Source organism: Lepidochelys kempii, chromosome 15 (assembly GCF_965140265.1).
Source record: "Lepidochelys kempii isolate rLepKem1 chromosome 15, rLepKem1.hap2, whole genome shotgun sequence".
NCBI classification, from domain to species: Eukaryota; Metazoa; Chordata; order Testudines; family Cheloniidae; genus Lepidochelys; species Lepidochelys kempii.
The window spans coordinates 8,477,667-8,496,508 of record NC_133270.1 but is presented as its reverse complement, the minus strand read 5'-3'; positions in this window follow the sequence as shown (position 1 = coordinate 8,496,508).

Below are 18,842 nucleotides of genomic sequence, written 5' to 3'. Positions count from 1 at the left end.
GAAAGTGGAATTAAGGACAAGCAAAACCAAGAAGATATATTGGGTGAAATGGCCCTTTTCTGTTCCTAATATTTAATACAGTATTTTGTTACATTGTTGGTTAATAAGTGGTCGGGCTTTAATTAATCATGTTTAAAACAGTAGTCCCTGCAGACCAAGATTAAGGCCCTGTTGTACAAACAGAATAGTAGACAACACTTCCTACCCAAAAGAGTTTACAATCTAACTAGAGAAGACAGACAAAGGGTAGGGGAAAGGGATATAACTTACAAGCAGAGAGATCAGTATGACAGCAGCAAAATCATGTTATTGCCATGATTTTGGGAGGCGCAGGGTGAGGGGAGGAGGGTAGTTAGGAGAGGATTAGCTAAATGGAAAGACAAGAAAAGGTAGACAGGTGAGGAACACAGAGCAGGTCAGAAGAGAGAGGGGAGGAGGAACAGGCGTGGAGTGACACTGAAGAGAACATACAGTGAAACAAGGCATGTGGGATTTAGAATAAACAGGCAATCAGAACAAGGCAGAAAAAACCAGTCAAAACTGTAGTAAATATTATCAGTGTCCCTGCTTAAGCTGCTTCTGCAGCTGCTCTGGTGTCTTCATTCTCCAGCTGACTCCTCCCTGAAGTTTCTTTTTCCCAGCCCCACAAGGATAATCTCTTCCTTATGGATTATGGGGAAGATGTGTGTTATTTATTACACAATTCTCCGATCTCATCAGAACTCAAGAAAGGGAGGATTTCCCTCTGAAATACTTGCACACTCATGTGATCTTCAAAGGGAACCTCTCTTCCAACTCCCGCCCCACTGCCCTCCGGAATGCAATTAGGATATGGATTTCTTATTCTTCATAGTTATTTTTATTTCTTAGAATAAGCAAGTGAATTTAGTGCTTGTAACAGTGAGGAATTATGGCAGCATGGGGCGAGTACGCAGGTGCACGCATGCATATGTGTGCATATGTGAGATATCAGAGTTCAGGTCTCCAAGGCTGTGTCTACACTGCTGCTGGGGACGTGTCATTTCCAGCTCAGAAAGTTCTGTACTAGAATTGCAGTGTGGCCGTGGTGGCACAGGCAGCAGATTGGGCTAGCCATCCAAGGGCGTACCAAAGATCTTGGATGGGGTTGTACTTGGGTGGCTAGCCTGAGCCGCCACCAGTGCCACTGTGGACATGCTGCCATTTTTAGTGAGCTAGCGCGATCAGAGCGAGCAGGCATACGTCTATCCAAGCTGGCAAATCACATCTCCCAGCTGCAATGCAGATGTATCGTGAGTCTATTTTCCTTGTGGAGAGCTGGCAGCTTTCTGAAGACAACAAGCCCAATCCCTTGTTCGAAGCAGCACTGTGCATAGTCATTAAATTGCCTCCCTGTCCGTCTGAAGGAGCAGTGTTGATAAGACTCATGCTCAGTCATCCTGACCAGAGGCCATATTGCATAGCCTTTGAGGAGCAGCGTGGCAGAGTGAAAAGGGGTGGAAATAGGGATCGGGGAAATTCAGGGATCATCTCTCTGTTACGTGTTTGTACAGCGCCTAGCACAGTGGTCCCCTGATCCATGTCGGACACCACCATAGTGCAAATAAATAATAATAATTAATAATTCATACAGGGCCCCTAAAAATAAAATGAGGAACTGTTAGTTCTGACTTTTGGCAGGCATTTGTGCAAGTGTTTGCTGTGCAGGTTTTCCCACACAACTCTGCCGATGCATGTCACGTTTGACTTATAACAGCTGAGGGGCTGGATTTCAGCTTCCAGTCCTGGTCTTCTCTTGCACAAGAGGCTTTCATTCATGTAAACAGGTTGCTTCTGTAATGTCCACAAATGGGGATTAGAGTGAGATTCTCACACCCAAGATTTTGACCTGGGGTTTCCAGCGGTGAAAGACTAATGCACAAATTCACCTCAGCACTTACTATTTATCATTTTACTTATTTCTGGTAGCACCCCCAGTGTACTCAGTACTTTCCAAAGAGAAGAGAAGGGATTGTCTCTGTCCTAAATAGCTCCCAGGCCAGGCAGCTGTAGGGGAAAGGAGTACAGTAAATAAACTGAGTCATCAAAGGGGTGATTGGCTGCATCCTAGTCATTTAAGATTAAATAACCTGCATGCATCACCTTGGAGCTAGAATTGTTGAATGGAGAACATGACCCCAGAGGAGTTAGGCATTTCAGAGAAATCTACCCAGTTCTTTGCCATCTCTTTCTTGTTATAGAATTATGGGGACTAATATGGTGAAAGTATTGGGATCTGAGGTACAGCAGGATAGTTTTTTGCAGCAGGGGAAGGGGTTAAGTTTACTTTTTTACCGAATATGCTAGCTACTAAATCTTTTCGGACAAGTGTGTGGTATCCCAAACCTCATTTTGAGAGCCAGTTCTGTAATAATTAATATGCATCTTCCCAGTGCCAGCTCTGCCCTCAGGTGCTGGATTCTCCCAATGCCAGCATTGTCCACTTGGGTATATTAGACTCTCCTCATGCCAGCTCCTCATGCCAGCTCTGTACTTGGTCTTCCCAATGCCAGCTCTGCCAATCAGAGACTGTGTCTTCCCGAAGACAGCTGAGGTTGGAGGGCTCTAGAACGTCCCACGTATCATGCAATGCTGAGACACAGAATCACTTTGAATGCCTGCTCAACACAGTGCCACAGGATGACCCGTGCTTCCATTTTTTTTTTGAAGATGAAGTGTCTCTTGTATTTGCCTGATTTCCCTTCCCCCTACAATGCTAAAGGTCCTTCCTGCCCCTATTTATGCATGCACAAGACCTCCGTCGCATGGCTTGCTATCATTTGAACGGCCAGTCCAGAGAGGGCTTTATTTCATTTTTGTGTATGCATATTTTAATGCTTTTCTACTTGTGAAAACGAGTGCTATTTACATTGTTTGGAAAATGCTTGTAAACGTGGTTCTGGAGTGCAGTGGATATCTCTGAGCACTGAAGTTATGCTGTAATATCCACTCAGCAGCAGGGATGATACTTTCCAGGGGGGTAGGAGGGAAGAGGAGGCAAAGGAATTGGTTTTAAAAATGCAGTGCATGACTGGAATGAAAGTGTGGGGTAACACTGGTCAGTGAACTCACAGGTGCAACATGTCTAGAATTTATATTATGGGGGTGGGGAAACAAGAATATTTCCTTCCTATGTTCAGCCCAATTTAATTAGCATTATGCAGCTTGAGAGGAGAACAAGGGCTGTAAGAATGGGGAGAGAGGAAAATGCCTCTCCATCTGCTATGTCTTTCAGCTTCCAAGCTTGCCTGCATACAGGGGTCTCCTCAAGAGACAGAAGTAGCTGTGTGCTGTTGAAGCAGTGAGAGGAGTAAGTTGTGAGGAATCACTGGCTAAAATCCAGCAGCATAACTGTGGCCAATTTCACCCATTTCTTCTAAGGGAATAGCCTGCCCTTCCAACTCTTTAAAAATATATAATTATGATTTTATCCCATGGCTTAATCACTTGATGATTACCTGTTCTGCTCATTCCCCCTGAAGCACATGGAATGGGTCACTGTCAGAAGACAGGATACTGAGCTAGATGGACCTTTGGTCTGACCCAACATGACTGTTCTTATGCAAGCTGAATGTGGGGATAAGCTGAAACATCCTAAATCATGGCATTCTTCTCTTGATCTAACTGGAACATGTACTTTCATCAGAAAGAGGGATAGCATTTCCAGGCTTTCTGGCCCACAGAATGAAGGCAATCACAGGCATATAGAGAAATTTCTCCTTGGGAATCTGTTAGAATCATAGAATATCAGGGTTGGAAGGGACCTCAGGAGGTCATCTAGTCCAACCCCCTGCTCAAAGCAGGACCAATCCCCAATTTTTGCCCCAGATCCCTAATGGCCCCCTCAAGGATTGAACTCACAACCCTGGGTTTAGCAGGCCAATGAGCTATCCCTCCCCCCGTTCTATGCACTATGCAGAGTGTTCTATGCACTCTGCCGTCGCTAACCATAGTGAATGAGTGATGGATCAAAAATGCTCTGAAACATATGCAAGGCAGAGAACTGGCTACAGTAGTGATCTAGGAGGTGGTGTTCCAGCAATTTGGAAATAGTTGTTGAGAGTTAGAACATTTAGCTAAGGAAACACTTCCCTGAAATGAGATGTTAGGGCAGACCACCTCCTCTTTCCCCTCACTGATTTTCCCTGGTGTATTCTATTAAATAATGTGGGAAGGAATAAAAGAAGTGAGGTCAGGTCAGACTGCATGGCAGAGAGGGTCAGACAGGGTTAAGCAGGTCAGGTCACTTTTCTCTTTCGTCCCTGGTTCCTCAAGGCTTGGGATCATTGCTTAGAAATTGTGCTATTTAATCAGCTGTTAGCAATTTGAGCATTACACCAGAATGAGTGAAATCAAAGATGCTTCCTAAAGGGGAAAGGAGGAAAATGATTATAAAGGAAGGAAAAGGAGGAATGAAGGAAAGCCATTATATTTTTTAAAAAAATACAGTAATCCTTAATTTTATTTCCATTTGAAATAAAGTTCTCATGATCAGTCAGAACAAGAAAAGCGGCTTCAGCTCTGTAACTGGAAATGTGTGAATTTACTGCCCTCCAAGAAAAAGAAGTGTTTTGTCCAGAGAGAGTTGTGTGTCAGAAAGGGGAGGATACAAGACTGAGATAGCTCCAGAGGGTGCCGTGCTGCTAGAGTTTGGCTAGTCACTTCAGAAGGAGCTGTTACGTCCAAGCTCAGAAGACGAGAATAAAATAATGATGATGGACTGATAAAATAACTTTTATTCAGTGTTCTCAAAATACTTTACAATTTATTTATTTTTTAAAAGAACACCATCAAGTAATTTTATCTCCATTCTGCACATTGGTAACTTGAGACACACAGAGGTTAAATAACTTGCCTAAGGTCAAACAGCAGATCAATAGCAGAGCTGGGAGTAGAACCCAAGAATCCTGGTTCCAAGTCCCCCTGCTCTAATTACTAGACCACAAATAAATAAAACAGGGTGGATAAGTGAACTTCTTGAATGCTGAAGATGTCAGTAAAGTCAAGAAATGGGGAAAGAAACTGATAGCAGGAGCTCTGAGCCAGTATCTTTGGGACAGGTTGCTCTTTCCCATGAAAAAAAAATCCATGGGATTAGTTCCATGGGAACTAATATAAAGTTCCCCTCTGGCTTTTCTCCAGATCATTGAGGGCTGTTTTGTGAGGCAGTTTGTAGAGCTGGACTTTTTTTTTTTTTTTGGCAAATAGTTTACTCACTGAAAAATACAGTTTCAGGTCATCCAAAATTGTTCATGAATTCTGGTCAACTTTGGTAAATAGTTTCAGTGGGAAAAAATAGGGAAAAAAATCTGATAAAGTTAAAATGTTTCATTTGGACATTTTTGAAATGAAACATTTAAACCTTTCATTTCAAAATTATGTTTTATTTAGAATTTAGCTAGATTTAACTTTTTTTAAAAGCACCCAAAAATTAAATGAAATTTTTTTTGGCTCAGTCACTGAACTGAAAAATCAATGATTCACCCAACTCTAGTCATTTGGACCTGTTTTCAGGGGCTCACCTCACTTTGTTGTGGCATGTTACACCTCCCATGATCTAGGCCAGAGCTCCCTCCACTGCTGCAGTATTAAATGATTTCCTTCTCCCCTCACCCATTTGATATTGTCCTTTCCCTCTGAGCAGTGCCCTTTGACCAGTGGCAGTTCATAAACAGAACACCAGCCTCACTGAGTTGATAGGCAATGATCACTCCATCAGTTCCATAAAGTCCAAGAGCACCTGTATTCATACAAACTCAGAAACATTCTTCATGTGCCTTTATGCAGACGTGTTTAGTTCTGATCTTGTATCATAACTAGTACAAAGGAATGCGTAGCAAACACACAGAAATATAGTTATTAAAGCACGCAACTGACATATAATTAATATAAACTAACTGTAAATACCATAAAAATGCAATGCTACTATAGTATTACAGGAAAAAGCTCAATAAATATCCTAAAGAATAGCTCTGTGTAAGCTCAAAAGCTTGTCTCTCTCACTAATAGAAGATGGTCCAATTAAAAAATATTATTTCACCCACCTTGTCTTTCTAATAAGCCATAGAGACATTTAATTAAAAGCAAAGTTATCTAATTCTTGGTCATTGAGCATTCTACTGTAGTTAGGGAAGAATGAAGAGCCTTGGAACAGCAGAGAAGCTGCTGCTGCTAGAAAAATGTTGGCAAAAATGTCCATCACCTTTCATCCTTCTCCATAAAAGAGAAGGGAGTCTTACAGGCGCAGAGAAATTTGGTGGGCTAACCTCATTGTGTCTCCCCACATCCCAACAGTGCAAAAATGTTAAAAGCACCACTGGAATTATTAGACTTCCTTCAAGCAAGACAAAATACCACCTTGTCCTTCATGATACCATTCTCCTCTCAGGCAATATCAGTGTGGACGCTCTACCTATCATTCCACAGTGTATCAGCCTCTGCTTATCCTGTGTGGTCTTTCTTCACTCTGCTGCGCATGAATCAGGGATACAAAATTTGCTAGTGTAGACATGGCCCCTGTGAAGTAGTCTGTATTAATATCCTTATTTATAGACAGGGAAAAAGATGTACAGGGAAGTAAAGTGAAGTCTTCCTAGCTCACCCACACAATGAGCTAGTGACAGAGTCAGGATTACAATTTGGGAACCTTTGGCTCAAGTCCTGGGCTCAGACCACACTCTGGACTCCGGACAGCTCTTGTGAGTTCTGTCACTAAAGGAGTGGGGGAAGGGCAGCCCACATTTGGAAGTTGGGTTCTATTCCTATCTTTTACCAGGTGGCAGTAGAACAGCCATTTTAGTGTTTTCCTCTGAGCTATAATAGATAGATGCCTGAGACTCTTGTTCTCCAGGGCAGCTGGTTTTCCATGGTTTATGTAGTGTGTATGTTTGTTTCTCCTCCATGACAGTATCAAAAGCAGCTCCTTTAACAAACAAAACAAAACAAACTTACATTCTATAGCATCTCCAGTAGCGGGGGTGAGGGGGCGACAATAAAGATTAGGCCAAAAATATCTTCATCACATTAGGTCACTTGGGCCTCCTGCAGACTAGATGATACTGGTCTGGTGCCATCTAGGTTATCATGGTCTTAGTGATGTTGGATGTTTTAGACTGTTTGCTAGTATGTGTCTACTCTAGAGATATTACCATGCTAGAACTGTTTGTTTTTCCTGGCCTGTTTCCTTGTACTTTACAAAAGTGTTCCAAACTGCTTACAGTCATGCCTACTGCTACTAATTAGACTTGCTTTCAGCAGGGTTGAATGTCATTTCATCCTGTCCCACTTTAGTACTAGTGGGGATGCAGACTAGCTGAAACAACTGATCTAGCCCTCCCATGGTGCATCAGTGGCCTTGCAAAATCTCCCAGGATGCACTGCTTCTGGGGAATGTGCCAGGAACTGTGACATGAGTTTCCCGAGAGCATTGCAACTGAAATGTTTTAAAACAGCACTAGTAAGGATATGTGGCAAACCTGCAAGGAATTCTGCGTGACGAGTGTGCATACACAGAATTCTTTGTGCTTAAGCCAGTGCAATATACAACAGATTAAATTACCCATGGTTCATTTTTTTTAGCTCAATAGTTCTGAAAACTTTCACACCTACCCTTTAGAGATACTGGCAGGAGGTCAGAATGACTAACAGTATTGTGGTAACCCTGGGTAAAATTCATTTTACCCTCATAAAGCATGAATAAACAGGTTTTATACAAGGGGACTGAAAAAACAAAATCCTTATCACCTAACCTGGAATCAGAGCGTAAGGTTGGAGCTTACAGTTCCTACAACCAGTGCTCCAGCAGATGAGCTGTTAGAAAGGGGGCTGCATTACTTACATCAGGCATTAGGGCCATTGGATCAACTTAGTGGTATGAATTCCAGCACCCCAGGTTTCAGTGGTGCAGAAAGCTTAACATGGGTCCTCTCCCTGGGGTGAATTTCACCCATCAGAACAACTAGGTCATATCTGCTGTTATCATAATCGTGAAGGGTTTGGGGGAGGTGTTGTTTGTTTTTGCTTTATTCACATTTTTCCTGTGGAATGTCTTTCCTTCTTTTGAAGGATATTTCACACCATTTTACTTTTTCCCATAATTCTGTAGTGCCCCAAGCAATTATCCAATTTAAAACAGTAACGAAAAAAAATATTGCACATGCACAAAATATTTATAATCACTCATAAATTTGTTTTAAATTTAAATTTAATTTAATTTTAAATCAACATGACATTTGAAGCTTTGGAGTTCAGGTGTTTTTAAGTCACCATTCAAAAAGCGGGCTTACATTTCTATTTTAAACAGAAAAACATGTATTTTTTCCGGCTCACCTAACTTGAAAAGAACAAGAGGATTTTATACAAAGTTTTAAAAAATGCACCTTTGTGCTGAGACCAAGCAGGAAAGTTTTGTTACCAAAAGAAAGGTGCAAGAAAGTGAAAATGGGCTTAAAATGAGTTGTCTTGCAATCTTAACTGTAGAGTTGTGACTGCAAAATATTATTTCATATATAGTATGCATAGTAACTGAGGTTATGGATTGAGTGGAGATGTAAATAGAACTGGACAAATAACATATTTTTCACTTTGTTGGCAATTTTTAAATGTAAAAAAATCATTTGGGGTCAGATTAAAAAAATGTACAACATTTTTGGCAAATTGAGATGTTACAAAATGTATTCAGGTACCAAACATTTTTAAAGGATTTTGAATTTTTTAAATAATATGAAAGGAAATTCTGAGACAAATAGTCATTTTGAACCCCAAAATTAAATTGTTGTGTTAAAAAATGTTAGTATTAATTTTTCATTTTTTTCAGATTTTTTTCAGATGAACAATTCAGAAAAATCATCAGAAATTTGTGAAAAGTCTCAGTTTCATAGAGTATGTCTTTGTCACTGAGAAAAGTATTGGTCAAAAAATGTCACCCCACTCTTGATGTATGTGATGACACGTGGTGCAAAGCAATAGGTAATCGAGCCTGTGATGTCTGTCCCAAGGAGTTTACAATCTAGTTTTAGATACAGCACAGTGAGTGAGGGTAGCAACAGTAGGGAAGGGATATGTTGGAGGGGATGGGGTGAGGAAGGGCAAGGATTATAGCAATAAGAACACACAGTTACTCAGTATAAGCAAGTACCACTAAGATATGCATTTACCAGATTAACATTATTTAGTGAAAAGAACAGGAGGACTTGTGGCACCTTAGAGACTAACCAATTTATTTGAGCCTAAGCTTTCGTGAGCTACAGCTCACTTCATCGGATGCATACCGTGGAAAATATAGTGGGGAGATTTTATATACACAGAGAACAGGAAACAATGGGTGTTACCATACAGACTGTAACAAGAGTGATCAGGAAAGGGGAGCTATTACTACCAGGAGAGTGCGGGGGGTGGGGGGTGAGCCCTTGAGGAATTCCACCATGATTTCAACAATTTCCATCCCACCATAAACCTCAGCCTGGACCAGTCCACACAAGAGATCCACTTCCTGGACACTACGGTGCTAATAAGCATTGGTCACATAAACACCACCCTATACCGGAAACCTACTGACCGCTATACTTACCTACATGCCTCCAGCTTTCATCCAGACCACACCACTCAATCCATTGTCTACAGCCAAATTCTACGATACAACCGCATTTGCTCCAACCCCTCAGACAGAGACAAACACCTACAGGATCTCTATCAAGCGTTCTTACAACTACAATACCCACCTGCTGAAGTGAAGAAACAGATTGACAGAGCCAGAAGAGTACCCAGAAGTCACCTACTACAGGACAGGCCCAACAAAGAAAATAACAGACTGCCACTGGCCGTCACCTTCAGCCCCCAACTAAAACCTCTCCAGCGCATCATCAAGGATCTACAACCTATCCTGAAGGACGATCCCTCACTCTCACAGGTCCTGGGAGACAAGCAAGTCCTTGCTTACAGACAGCCCCCCAACCTGAAGCAAATACTCACCAGCAACCACACACCACACAACAAAAACACTAACCCAGGAACCTATCCTTGCAACAAAGCCCGTTGCCAACTGTGTCAACATATCTATTCAGGGGACACCATCATAGGGCCTAATCACATCAACCACACTATCAGAGGCTCATTCACCTGCGCATCTACCAATGTGATATATGCCATCATGTGCCAGCAATGCCCCTCTGCCATGTACATTGGCCAAACTGGACAGTCTCTACGTAAAAGAATAAATGGACACAAATCAGACATCAAGAATTATAACATTCAAAACCAGTCAGAGAACACTTCAATCTCTTTGGTCACTCGATTACAGACCTAAAAATGGCAATTCTTCAACAAAAAAACTTCAAAAACAGACTCTAACGAGAGACTGCTGAATTGGAATTAATTTGCAAACTGGATACAATTAACTTAGGCTTGAATAAAGACTGGGAGTGGATGTGTCATTACACAAAGTAAAACTATTTCCCCTTGTTTATTTCCCCTCCTACTATTCTTGTCAACTGCTGGAAATGGCCCATCTTAATTATCACTACAAAAGGTGTCACCGTCCCCCCACACCCCGCTCTCCTGCTGGTAATAGCTCATCTTAAGTGATCACTTTCGTTACAGTGTGTACGGTAACACTCATTGTTTCATGTTCTCTGTGTATATAAAATCTCCCCTCTGTATTTTCCACAGTATGCATCCAATGAAGTGAGCTGTAGCTCACGAAAGCTTATGCTCAAATAAATTTGTTAGTCTCTAAGGTGCCACAAGTCCTCCTTTTCTTTTTATGGATACAGACTAACACGGCTGCTACTCTGAAACCTGTCATTATTTAGTGATAATATTACTGATTCACTTGTGGGCATCACAAAGATCTGAGCCATAAGGAAGGATTTGAAAGAAGCAAGAGAGAGTGGCTTTTTGGACCAGAATTTGGAGATCATTCCAGATGCAGGGGGTGGCGTAAAGAAAGGCACAGATATTATTGTGGTTTACAGTTATGATAAACAGAGCAGCTCACAGCTTTCCCAGGGTGGAGAGAACAGAGATGTGCGTAGAGGGTACAGGGGGAGAGAATAGAAGGGTGGTACGCAGGCAGCATTAGTGAAAGGATTGAAGTTGCAGGGAACGAATGCATATGTTAGTGTGGTGAGGTGTCATGCCAGCAGAAGAGTATGGGTTAGAGGAGTGGTTCTCAACCAGGGGTACACAGAGGTACATCAACTCATCAAGATATTTACCAAGTTTTACAACAGGCTACATAAAAAGCACTAGCAAAGTCAGTACAAACTAAAATTTCATACAGACAATAGTTTGTTTATACTGCTCTATATACTATACACTGACGTAATACAATATTTATATTCCCATTTTTTTGTTTTATAATTATATGATAAAAATGAGAAAGTCAGCAAATGTTCAGTGATAGTGTGCTGTAACACTTTTGTATTTTTATGTCTGATTTTGTAAGCAAGTAGTTTTTAAGTGAGTTATAACTTGAGGTTATGCAAGACAAATCAGACTCCTGAAAGGGGTACAGCAGTCTGGAAAGGTTGAGAACCACTGGGTTAGAGGGATAAGGGGATGGAAAGAAGGCAGCAGAGGGATCAGGATGCTGGCAGAGGGACTGTGGAAAATGTAAGGGCATCACGGGAGTTGTGGAGTAGGTGGAAGAAGGGAAGAGAGAGGGTTCCAGGGGAGACAAGATGTACCATATAAAATAAGAAACAGAACTGTGACAATAAGAGGCTGGATAGAGTGAAGGGAGTTGCACCAAGGAATTTTCAGTGTGCCCTGCACACACAGTATTTGTTTTTATTTCCCTCTGTTAATTATTGAAGCCAATGGCTGATAAGACAGCAGGACCTCCTGCTGCAGAAAGTCAGCTTTATCTCCAGTTTTATAGAACTGTCACACTCTAATAATGGAGATAAGCTGATGGGTGGAGGCTGATTGGACAGTAATTAAAAACTGTGCTGAGATTTATAAGCAAAAATTCAACTATATTGATATCAAACAGAAACAATGCAATAATTAAAAGAGACAAGATCAGCCTAGGTGGCCAGATGGCACTGCTCATCCACTCTGGGGGCTGCTTCTTCTTGTCTTACCTAGAGGTTTAGATAAATAAATAGTTAATGCTCTGGCAATCCTCAAGAAGAACCCCACTGATTGCACATTGTGATCAGAGCAGGTCTCCTTACTTCAGCGGAGCTACTCCCAGTTTATACCGGCATAGCTAAGAGGAGAATCATGCCTGTATACTTTAACAGATTTATTTACTCTCCATTCTGTATCAGAAGTAGCTCTTACTCTGGAAAGGAAGGCAATGGATTAGATTTCAAAAAGTTTCATCATTGTGCCTGAGGCGAACAAACCTTCCAGAATCACTTGATACCATCTGTTTGCAGCCTGCATTGGGATCTGGATTCAGGTGTTTGGAATCAGCAGAAGCAAAGGGATCTGGAATGGTGAAAATACCACCCTTACCACCAGCCTGCACAGAGTAGCTTTAGCCCAAGGTTTTAGAGGGAGTTAATCCATCAGCCTCACAGCTGGAAGTCACCACATGGCATGGCTACAACATATGGCACTGCTTTGTAGGCTGTTCTTGTTTGGCAATTCTGAATCCATAGCCTTCTGAAACTACAGTGATTCGGGGGGCTTTAGGGAAGGGGGTAGAACAGAGGCTATGTCAGCGTGGAGGTGAGGGAGAAGTCGTTATCCCTGAATAGTGTACGATGGAGGATGCACTGCTGCAGAAGTGAGCTTTCCCTCTGGCAGGAAGGGGGTAATATAAGGGCCGGGGTGGGGCATGGATTTGTGTCTGGAGGAAGGTACGGCAACACCAATCTACAAAACCGGCTGGTCAATTAAAAGAGCAGTGGGGAATATTCCCCTTTGGTGGCCTCATGCCTTGACTCATCCCGCTGAAGGGCCAAGGCCATAATGAGTCCATTCGTCCTGGGGAGTGAGAGCGATGCAAAAGATGTAACACAGAGATAGAAAGAACCTTTGCTCCAGTGCTTTGGGACCTTCCAACACTAAAGATTTTTAGAAACCTGTTCTGCTGAAATGAACAGACATATAGCTGTACAGAGGTCACATGCTCCATTCCATTACATGCAAGCTTAAATGTGATACTTCAACAGATCCTACCACATTAAAACTACAACATCAACTACTGCTGGCAGGACCATATCACTCTGCAGCAGCAAAAAGTACTAGAAAGTAGGTCGTGGAATTAATCCTGCTGGTTCCCGTAATTAGAGTATACAATGGGGTCGAAAGTTCAGACTGAGTGGGGGAATGCAGCCGGAGAGACTCTTCTTCCTGAGTGCTGGACACAATGTGTTCTCTCTGTGCTGCTGCTGAAGGGAGGATTTCTTTTAATTGGGACATTGCCATCAGCTGGGCTCGATAAAAAATGTAAAGTGTACAGAGTTCTTTCTTTCCGGGAACCTTGTGTCTTCCTCCTTTGCGAAGGACGAAGGTCTCTGGAGCTGGAGAAGGGAAAAAACAATCTTTGTTAACTCTTAGTTTTCAAAACTGGGGTATCCCCTTGTTTAAGCTCCACAGATAAGAGGTATCCTCAGATTCTTGGGCAGATCAGAGATGATTTGCCAATACTCTGTCCAAAAGAGCCCATCAGGACAGAGGGCTGAAGGGAAGGAAGAGGAGGTATTGATTGGATCGGGATTAGGTTTTAGCTTGGGTCCGGGTTTGGGTTTGAAGCTTAATACGGGAAGGGGCTTAAACTCTGTACCCAAATGGTGGAATTGTCATAAGAAACTGTTCTTGTGGAATTTCTACTCTCTCACATCACAGTCTTGCAAGATCAGTTGTCATCATGAGATTTTGGTTGCATCTGAACCAGAACACAATGCCCTTCTAGTTGTGGATTGATCCACAACCTAAACCACATGAGCAGATTTGGATCTGGAGATCTGAATCCAAAATTACTACCTCCACTTTGAATAAAAATTAGAGCATCTAATCAAAACCCCTTTAATTTCATAACAATCCTCAGCCATGTTTCTAAGGGTACATCAACACTGCAAGTGAAGATGTGATTGTAGATAACAATAATAGCCTAGATCCGGTGGCATGGGTTTCAGCATGGGCTAGTAATCAGAATACATACCCACGGTCCCCAAAGGCCTTGTATTCTGATTGCTAGCGCATGATAGCATATGTACACTGCTGTCGTTACCTGTGGTAGATTGATTATGCCTATCTGTCTTACAAGCACACCTTCACTTCTAATGTACACATATCCTAAGTTTGAAAAACAATACTCTAGTGACTAAAAGCACAAGTCTTGTCACTGCTACAGAGTCTTTCTGTAACTGTATATAAATCATTATAACTCCTCACCTCAGTGTCTGCTTTTGTAAAATGGGAACACTTCCCTACCTCATCAGGTGATTAATCTTTTTAAAGTGCTTTGAGATCCTCTAGCAGAAGGTACAATAGGAAGGGTAGGTGTTACATCAGTATTTAAAATGTTGCATACAAAATCGTTTGCACGTGTGTATGCAAGTGACATGAAATTAGGTCATGCTCATTCACAAATACCTTTGCATGCAAAATTATGGTCATCGATTAAAAAAAGCATTTTTGGGGAAAAAATTGGTCTCCGCTAAAAAACATGTATGAAGACTGTTACATAAGAAACACATACTGGGAACCCATTGAAAACATGAACTGGTTTTAAATGAGAAAGGAAGTTTTTTTCCCCACATATTCATTGCATCCCCTGATGTATCTCATGTCATATAACATCATTATCATCCCTGGCCCAAATGAAAGATTAATTTAAAGTCCTATGCAAGTATTTAAATTTTAATTCATCTACTTTAAGTCTTTTTTCCCTCACTAAGTCTTTGAAAGAAAGATTAATATTATAAGTAAAGAGTTTAATTGGCCACTTTTTAGTCATATCATGTTCCTTTCTTACAGGTTTGGTCATTGCTGCTTTCTTAATCTTTGGAGCTTATTTTTCCATGCCTTGAAGAGACTTAAACTTGTCCATTCAGATCTTTTCATTTTACCTGATTCAGATATTCTAGCCAGTTTCAGAACAGAATAATGATGAATATGATTAGGATCAGAGCTTTATTAAATGTTCTGAAAAGCTCCTTTATTTCAGCGAGGGAGCTATATCACCTCTCTAGCACATAGTGTCATGATGACAAAGAGAAATGTACTGTAACCTGATGGCAAAATAACATAATCTAACCATATTGATGCAGTAGGAAAGAAATACATACAACATTCAAAACGAATGTCGGAAGGAGGGGTTTGGTTTTGTTTTTATTCTTTTCTGAAGCAGGTAGTTGTGTCTGAGCATACCAAAGTATCTCTAGTGCCCAAATCTGGTAAATCCCATCCTCTGGTTTTCTCACTGATAGGCATTTTGGCCCACATGTAGCAATGACAGGCAAGGAGAGAATAGTGAAGAGCCAGATGAAGCAGAAAATATACCTGGATTCCGTTCTGCTGACTTGTACACACAAAAACTGTGAAAAATCTGTTTCTGCAGAGTAACAGATGGATTACTGTTTAAAGACAGAACATAAGATTAGTTCTCTAGCCTGATGAGATTATGGTCTAAGGCATTGGTCCCCAAACTTTTCAGGATCATTCCCCCCAACCCCTGTTGCCCCCTCACCTCCCTAAGCTGAGCCAGAAGTGGGGCCCTGGCTCCTGGGCAGGGGGAGAGGACACAGAGAGGCATAAGGGAGCCAAGGCTGAGGCTGCAGCTGGGGGCAGGTTTGGGGCCGGGCAAGGAGCCGCGACCAGGGGCCAAGGCTGGGGTGGGGCCAGGGCTGGGAGCGGTGCCACGGCTCTGCTGCAGTCGGGGGCTGAGGCTGGGTGCAGGGCTGGGATCCAGGGCCGAGAGCCAGGGCCGTGGCTGGGGCTGGAGCAGAGCTGGGAGCAGAGCAGGACTGAGTGGCGCTCCCTCCCCATCCCACATAGGAGCTGGCCTGGGCCCTGCCGCACCCCCCCCGAACTTTCCTCTGTGCACCAGTATGGGGGCATGCCCCACAGTTTGGGAACCTCTGGTCTAAGGGCCAAATTTTGCTGTGAGCTATATCAGTTTAAATCTGGACCGTCTTCATTGAAGTCAACAAAGACTGGATTTATACAGGGCTAGCTGAGATGAGAATCTGACCACAGATCCAGAACACAGGTGCAGACAAAGAGGAGGGAAATGGAATGATGAAAGGCAATGTCTCTGAGCAGTGATGTGAAGCACAGGGCTTGTGGTTCCATGATCTTTGTTTGCTTGTTTTTGCCTGATACCCTTGGTTTGCCGAAACAGATCCTGGAATGAGTCACAGTTCACAGTCTGTTGGGCTGCCCATCTGAAAAGCAATGGGAATTGCCTGAGGCTGGGGAAGGGCCAGTGTTTGCAGGTGGTTTTGAATGTGCAGGGTTTGTCAGATACCTGTATAATTTCATCTACCAGGGGTGCATGTATCGGTTAGGCCCTCCCAGAAGAGTAACTGATAGAAGTAGAAGAACAGGCCTACTTGGATCATGTGTTATGAAATCCTGTGTGAGGTAGGAGAGGCTCTTCATTTTCATTTCTCTCAAAGATTTATTGAAGAAACAGGAGCAGAGTGTAAAGATTTTTCACTGAATTTAATTTTCTTTTTAGCTGTTGCCATATTACTTTCTTAAAACGAGTATTGTCTCTGCAAAAGCTAGCTCCGTAGAAATCCTACAACCACTCCTGCCAAAGAACCCTGCTGTTCTAAGCAGTGCGGCTGGTGATTCCATTAGTGCAGCTCTTCCCTTTAAGGCAGTATTGCTAGAAAGCACATTGCTACCAAAGGAGCCAAATTCCGGTTAAGATCATACCAAGCTTACATTGTAGCTATTTAGTAAGCATAAGTACCAGGTTTTCAGTCCGAGTACTAGGGGTATCAGCAAATGTACCTATTCCCGATCCTTAAGTGTGATTTCAAAATGGCAGGAAATTACATGTTAATTTAATAATCAAATGCTTGGGGGAAGGAGAAACATATAATACCCTCTTAGAGGCTAATGTTTGCTTACTTACCCACCACCCATCTTTCAAATTCTGGAGGATGCAATAAAGCTGGAGTCAATATCCACAAACTGCTGTAGCTACTGCTACAAAGTTTAAGGTCCTAACCACTTGTGGTCTTTAAAGATCCCAATGCCATTTTTCACAATCTTGAGTTAAGATATTAGATCTGGAATTCTGGCCAAAATTTGAACGTGGGTAACTGAATTCTGCCTAGCTACATTCCAGCCTGTAATTTCAACACTTACATTTCTGCACAGTATTCTCCACTTCTTGTCCGAAACTGCTGTGTAATGTTGCTGTGCTTTTATCCATTCCCTGCGTCCATTAATGCCAATGGCAAAGTTTCCACTGACTTCACCTAGACCACTAGTTGGCCCTTGGTATTTTACCTTTCAGCCCAGATGTCAGCTGCATTTCACTGGGGACGAAGTAATCTTTGTCCATAGAATAAGTATGTAAAGTAGTTGTGCGCTATAAATGCAAAATATTTATTTCTCCCCATGTTATTATTGTAATCAACTCACATTTCACAGGGGTTTAGAAACATGCTCAAGAATGAAAGAGAACAGACAAAGGATTTTTTAAAACTGTTTTACAAAATGGGAGAAAAGTTGGGTTTTGCTACCTTTAATTACCATTGAGCTGGATAACAAATGATTTATCATTTTCCTCACTTATGTAACTCAAAATAGTTGTGCTTTTTAAAAAAATGAGATTTGGCATTCAGGGCAATATTCTCTTCTTGGATCTGCAATGCAGATGTCTTAGCTGCAGAGCAGATTTCTATTGCCTTTTCTGTACTCATTCCATGCGTAAAACTCCCATTGACATCAATGGAAGTTCCATGCATGGAATCAGTGAAGACTACACAACAAAACAGGCCATAGGGAGAATTTTCCCTTAATATACCATGAGCGTCTGGACTAAGGTTGAACCCATGCTGGCAACAATTGTATTTTAACACTTTGTTGCTCGAATGTTTTTCCTCTGCCCATTGTGGACAGAGATTTCTCTGAGAATCATATTATAACCATGTTGTAGGCTATCTAATAGGGAAATCTATAGCATGGTTTGTTTAGTGTGGTTCTGAGAAAAATATCCCTTTTCACATTGATTGAGGTAATAATACAACAAGCCTGCTTGCTACAACCAGTCATAGAGACAAATTCTCATTACAGTCCAGCTAAATGGGTCATGTGCGCTGGTGCTTCACGGTTGTGGTAGGGATTAATCTTCTCACAAGGCAGCCTCCAAGGTTGCACTGTCCCCCTTCCATAGGCAAGGAGGCTGTGGTGGTTTGCTAGCTGATCCATGTAATCACCAATCTTCCAGTCCTCCCTCCATCACCCTGCCATTCCTCTATGTGAAAACCCCATGAAGATGCGAGCTATAGAACGCAGTTAGTGCAGATCCTTGTGCTGGCATCCCCCTCCCCCGGGGTGGTGATGCACCTTTCCAGTGTTGATTGTGCCTTCTGTGTCCCTAGAGAGTATGGAGGCAGGTTTTGCCCTTTACATTGTTGCTAATTAGCAAAAAATGAACACAGCAAAATAGCATTAGCAAACGTTCATTGAAATAAAAACCACCTAGACATATTTGCAACCCATTTGATTTGTTTTCTGTGAACAGTCATGCCAGTGATTTTTTTTTTATTTTTATTTTTTTGATGAGTGCACAAGAATGCTTGCTGTAAGTAAAAATCTTACAAAAGCTAGTGCAAATGTGTTTGTGTGAAAGTTTGTGCTGGATGCAATTATTCAGCCATCTTGAAATCTCACTGGTTCCCCCC